Source organism: Parus major, chromosome 3 (genome assembly GCF_001522545.3).
Source record: "Parus major isolate Abel chromosome 3, Parus_major1.1, whole genome shotgun sequence".
Classification (NCBI taxonomy): domain Eukaryota; kingdom Metazoa; phylum Chordata; class Aves; order Passeriformes; family Paridae; genus Parus; species Parus major.
In genome coordinates, this window is record NC_031770.1 from 63,287,941 (window position 1) to 63,294,176 (window position 6,236).

General features: G+C 37.0%; 1 long non-coding RNA gene across 1 annotated transcript; it reads right to left on the bottom strand.

Annotated features, from left to right (window-relative positions):
- Positions 1 to 231: 231 nt before the first annotated feature.
- Positions 232 to 5,987, bottom strand: LOC107201355. Its single transcript, XR_004496640.1, has 2 exons — positions 5,850 to 5,987; positions 232 to 823 (listed from the first exon to the last, which is right to left on the bottom strand). It is a non-coding gene; the product is annotated as an uncharacterized LOC107201355 (long non-coding RNA).
- Positions 5,988 to 6,236: the final 249 nt, after the last annotated feature.

The window sequence follows — 6,236 nt, forward strand, 5'->3', positions numbered from 1 at the left end:
ATTATCTATTTTTCAGCACTATCCATTTAAGTATTTACATTAATGTATTTTAGGAATATCTTAGGAATGCTTCTCTAACATGTAATTCCAACTCTTTATTTCCAGCATGAGTTATTTGTAACCTGCAGTTTGTGGTTGCTGTATTGATTGACTTCTTAAACCCACAAAGGACCTTCTAGAATGTGTACTCTTCTTTTTCACCCCTAAAAAAAAGACATTTATACACCCATATTAATTTGTTTCTAATATTTAATTTTCAGAAAAAAATCACTGATAATTAGACATATCTTCTATGACTGTCCTGAAGGGAATGTAGAATACAGCATAAGATAGTAGACAAAACAGTTCCATCTAAACTCCAGCCTAGTAATAAAAGTAGAAAGGAAGGACAGTTGTAAAGTTTGGGGTTATCTTGTTTGCCTGATTATTTGGTTTTGTGCAGGGAAGGTGAGAAAATACAGTAAGTGAAAATGAAAGGTAGAAAGATGATCTTGAATGAAGGAAAGTATTTTCCAGCTGCCAGGGAAATGAGAATTTTTGTTCTCAGTCTTTGTATGGCCTGAGTTGTTTATAACTCACAAACCCCCAAAGGACAACGTTTTTGAAACAGCAAAACCCTAGTTGAGAGGACAAATGAAAGCTCATTTCTAGCTCTAAATCTTCTGATTTTGCATTTCAACAATTGGGGTCTTCTCCTTCATTGTACTGGGGAGACTTGACATATAGTCATAGGAAAAATGAAAGATGTCCTTTTCTTGTGTCTTCTTTGAAGGCTTTGAAGATCAGATGGTTTTAAACATCAAATCACAGAAGATGAAACTATCTGAAAAAGAAAGGAAGCACAGTGATGAAAACTCCTTATTGAAAGCCATGCACTGCCTGATGGATATGCACAAACTTATTCAATACTGCTACATACTTTTCTAGTAAACTGCTTTCTCTTTAGAATATATATTTTGGAATTACAGTAGCTGGAAGGAACTCTCAACAGGGAGTTGCTCTTAACAGTGGTGCATCCTTCAGAAGCGTGAGGGTTTTTTATGGCAGAAAAATGCACGTAGGTCTGTACAAAATATTAATGGTACAAAAGAGATAGTGATGTGATTAATGCTTCAATATGGGTTGTATTTCTATAAATGTAATATAATTTGTTCTTGAAACAACCGTATTGAGGCATGTGTTTTATTGTGATCATTACACTGACGTAGATTTTCAGTTTGCCTTTTCAGTTTGGGGGTTTGTTTGTTTGTCTTTTTATCTTGTTTTCTATTTGTTCTCATAATAAGCAGTGTGCTCTGCTCAGTATTAAACACTTTCCTGGATTAACAAAGTTCTCAAAATCAGATTTAGTACTGAAATAACTGGGACTTTAAATCAGGGCTCAGGGTGGAGTAAATAATGGATAAAGTAGGTAATGGGAATTATTTCTGTTTTAAGGGCTTAATTTGAAAGATAATTTCTAAAAGTATCTCATTTATGCGAGATTTAATGTCTGGATAGACTTAATAAGAAGTGTACCTCCATTATGAATTTTGTCCAAAGTTTTGGTCTGCACATACAGAGTTCTGCACCATTAGTGGTTTTTCTAGATCTTACTCTAACTCATTTGGTTACCTTTTTTCACCAGTTTTTGGAAACTATTCCCTTTTTATCAAGGAGGGTTACATTTGACACACACCACCTCTGGCAATGTATTGAAGTTAGACATAGCTACGAAAGAGGCTGTATTAAAAGAGAGATTCAACTTTTTTCAGTGTAAAACTTCTGTGGTACCCATTTTATCTACTGTACCTGGGATAGATAGTCAGCCTTAAAGCTCAGTATTAGAAAAATCAAAATAACTGACATCTTGTAAGCAGGTGCAACCTTTTTTTTGGAGATGAAAGGCAAATAAGGTAATCATTTGGGGACTGTGATTACTAAATAGGGAATGCTATTCCAGTCTGCAAGTCTCAGTGTCTCCTCCCAAAGCTGAAGGTTCACAGGTCTTCCAGTTATCCCTGATCTAATTTCCTCTGTAGGTTAGTCCTTCCTGTACTCCAGACTGAACCAGTAATTGTTTCCAAGGCTGAGCTTTTGCACAGGTAAGTGCACTAGTGTGATTTGCCAAATGATCAACAGGTTCATATCTTTTCCCCATATCTTAGTACCAATAGTTCAAAACAAACTTTTTTTCCACTTTCTGAGATCAAAACCCCCATTTTTGCGGAGACAGGGTCATTCCTAGCAGTGATTCTTTATGTGGTTCTAGGAGCTGGTTGCCTTACCGCCTTACCCTGAAGTTTTCCTCCAGTAGTTAACACAAACACAGGAATATAAATTCCTGTCAGGTGGTTTTCAAAATACCTTGGTTATAGAAGGATTAGCATTCAATATCTGTTGCATAGTGTTCTTCCATCCAAAGCATAATTTGGCAAAAGACTGGAATTTTCTTTCTGTCTTGAATTGGCTGTTTTATGCATTTTTTTTTCATTTTGGAGTTTAATTACTAAAATTCTCAAGATCTGAATTTGCTGAATTATTAAATAATGCTGCAGGGCAATGTAGTTGTTACATGGTCTTTCCATTTAAAAGCATGCAGGCAATTTTATCTGTTTTAAATAATTATTCATACTGAGACCAAAATAGTTATTAATTAATGTGAAAAGTTCTGTCATATGGAAGCAAGGATATTGATGGCTGTGTATTTGTTGGAATGCAGAACAAAATTACACTAAACCCTTTTTATACAAGGCCCTTTACCCTTCAGCAGCTGAAGTTTTCTTCTATTATTTATATGAATAATGTAATAATCTGTCGCAGCACAATTAAAAAGACAGATTGGACTTAACCCAATGCTGCTGTAAAATTCTGCTTAATTGGCACTGAAATTAGCTGCACTTACCTTTCTATGTAAATTACTGTAGCCAACTAAAGTGCAATGTTTCCATACCTGTAAAATATTCAGTATAATCAGGAAGAAGTAAGTTGTGCTTTAGGGTTTTCAGACTCGCCTACAGATGTAGCAGAATGCACTCACAAATAAAATCTTTGCCAGTATCAAAGTATTACAGAACTGGCAAATAAATTCAGATTTGTTAAAAAGACAACACAGCTATTCAATAATTAAGAGTTGAATCCATTACTTTCTTGTTCTGAAAACAAGTCTGTTAATGTTCGATGCGCTCAGTAAAGACAGGCTGTGGTCTGTGTGTGTTTACATAAGAGAGAGCAAGAGGAAGACTCACTAAGCACAGAAACATTAAGCTCCACATGTTCTCAACAGCTGCACAAGCTGGAAAATTGCTGGGCAATATCAGTCTAGCTATGTCACCTGCCTGAGAGCCTAGGGTGCATGGTTTTAATGTCACAGTCAAATTGCTGCATATGCTGCTGTCTCAATAATTGTTGTGGAGATGCAGCCTATTCCACAAGCACCCTTCACCGTCCAAATGATTTCAGTGAAACTTGACTGGTGAAATTTAGTGAAATAGTGAGTTTCTGCCCAGGAACTCCTACAGAGATTCAGTGGGATGACTTCCAAGACAAGAGACTGCTTTGCTGAGAAAAGCTGGCAATCTTTGTGAATGGAGAATGGATTAGGTGGGAAAAGCTGAGGCATAACATAATATTTCTTTACAAAAAATAGTTTCTTTATATTTTTGATAATTTTCCATCATCAAGAATATAAATTTCTATCTGGGCACCAGGAATTTTAGTAAGTGGGAGCTGCACTGAAGGGGTTTGCCACCAAAGCATGATAGTTTTGTATCAGAGATATCCATCTGTTTGTCTGATCCTTCCAGCTGCCATGAACTCTTTCTGCTGATCCTACCTCTTCTGGCAGCTGCAGGGCATGGATTTATTCTTATGGAATACCTCTTGTGGTCCACCCTTGACACAGCTCAGGGACCTCAATGGAAGTAGTATGATGCCAAATTACCAAGCACAAATAGCTCATTGGTCCACAGTATCAATCAAATTTACCTCAGTAAAACACAGAATAAATCAGTTTCTAATTTGTCACTACAATATTATAAAATTGTTTCTTTTGACATATTCTAAAGCTCTGCCTCCATTTGTCTTTGAGAGGCTAAGTTCTTTGAGAGAACTAAGTTCTGTGTTCCTGCTATGAAACTCACACCCTTTTGATGGCCTTTGAACTGGAGCTCTTCCTGGGGCTCGGTAAAGAGCTCTTCAAGGTGACTTGAACTGTGCAGCTTTGAAATATGTTTTTGTAGTAGGAACCTGACAAGTATCACATTTCTACTGTGTGCATCTTTATTTTAAAAGATAACTACAATCAGATGCTAATATGCCAAACATCTATGCCTCTTTCACCTGTCACCTAAAAAGAAATATTTCCTTGATATAGAAAACTAGCTTTTTATATTTTTTTATATTTTTTTTATATTATTCCTGGAAAACAAAAAACTATGGGCTCTAACTTGAGTTAACCTGGGAAAATTCAAAATGGATAAGAACAGCAGATTCTAACAGAGATGTAACTTGGAGGAAAAAACTTGTATAACAATGGGGATCTTCTGTGTTAAAAAGCATGTTAAGACAGTGGCAGGACTGAATTGATCCTTCCACCAGAAATCATAAGCCACTGTATTTGATTTATTAAATAAAGAGAAGGAATTGTCTTTCATTTTCATTTGTTTAATTTCTGTGTTCACCACTCTGATCCCACACACATTATGTTGCTAAGAGTTAAGGGGGACGAGTGTATTAGTGAACAGCAAATAGACTGAACTGACATGGTAGACTTCAGTGACAGGTATGGTTTCATACACAGGATGTAGGAGCCTAAACAGAAATCAAGTAAATGTTAAGGATAAAATCTAGTTGCATGAATTGCACATGCCTATATTTGCAGGTGACTAGGGCCATTTGGTCCACTTAGGATATTCATGGGACTATGAGAAAGACAGAACAGAAATATAGGAGATGCTCAGCTCTTTTACAAGACTTTAAGTTCAACTAAAGTTGGTTCCTACATTAGTTGGCTTAAACCCAGCTTCAGTTTAAGCTCACCTGAAAGTGAGCTTACACCAAAGGATTGATTCAGCAGACTCAGACACCGAGTGCCATTTGGGATGCTTTAGGGCATTTCAGACATGTGCATGTGTCTGGCAGATGTGACACAGGACAAACAGGATGCCCACACTGTTCTGGAGCATCTGGATACCACACACTGGGCCCAAGAATATCTCAAATTAAATGCCATTCAGAGATAACTGAATCTGATGCTTATTGTCCCACAAAAGCTTTCAAAAGAATCACCCACAATAATGTATTGTAATATAGCAAAAGGAGGCCACACTTAACCCAGGAATTTTCATGCGAATTCCTCTACAACAGAAAACGGATTTTGTTAACCGATGGACCATTTTCCCATTGTTATTTTTATGTTGTTCCAAATCATGTTCCCTGCAATTGCAGGGTACTTTACAGTCCTCATTGCCAATGAAAACTCACAAATATCAAGTAAGATGCCCAGTTCTGCACAGCAGGGTGGCTTCACATAGCCACATGGCTACTTGCCTACACGCCACTGCTATTCCGCCAGATAGGGACAGAAACAACTTTATGAGGTTCCTTTGAGTTCACTAAACAGAATGTTTTAATCAATTGTCATTTGTACTTTCATTCTCAGCACTGATGATGTGGAAATTAATGACCCATACACAGACAGAGCTGAAGCAAAGGCTGGTGGTTGCTGCAAGAGCCCCTGAACACTGGAGCACTTCTGTCACTTGCAGTCTGTCAGAAAAAAGGGGTACACAGTTACATGCCAAAGGAGGCCAGGCAGAAAAGAACTTTAGCATGAAGTCTGTGACTCCATGCCTCGACATGGACCTCACCTCAGTTAATTCAGTCTGTGTTTCCTTTGGGCTCCTGTTTATGTGAATGGTACTGATGGAGATTTTGAATGCCATTTTAGCCAGGGGCTCCCATCAGTTAAAATATTATAAATGGAGGCTGACTTCCAATGGACTAACTTGGTGCTGTAAAATAAGCAAAAATAGGGAGAGAAATAAAATAATTTTAGATTTCCTGCATGCATTCTATCCATTTACCACTATGCCATTAAATCCCTTCTGATTTTGTTTTGTTTATTCTTCTAGTTAGCAGTCTCTCAGTTAAAGAATTCATTTTTGCCTTGTTTGTTATTCTTAGGCTCTTGGAATAATCTAAAATAACTGACTTCAGTAGTGTATAAACTAACTGGTTTATAATCCAGTTCCACT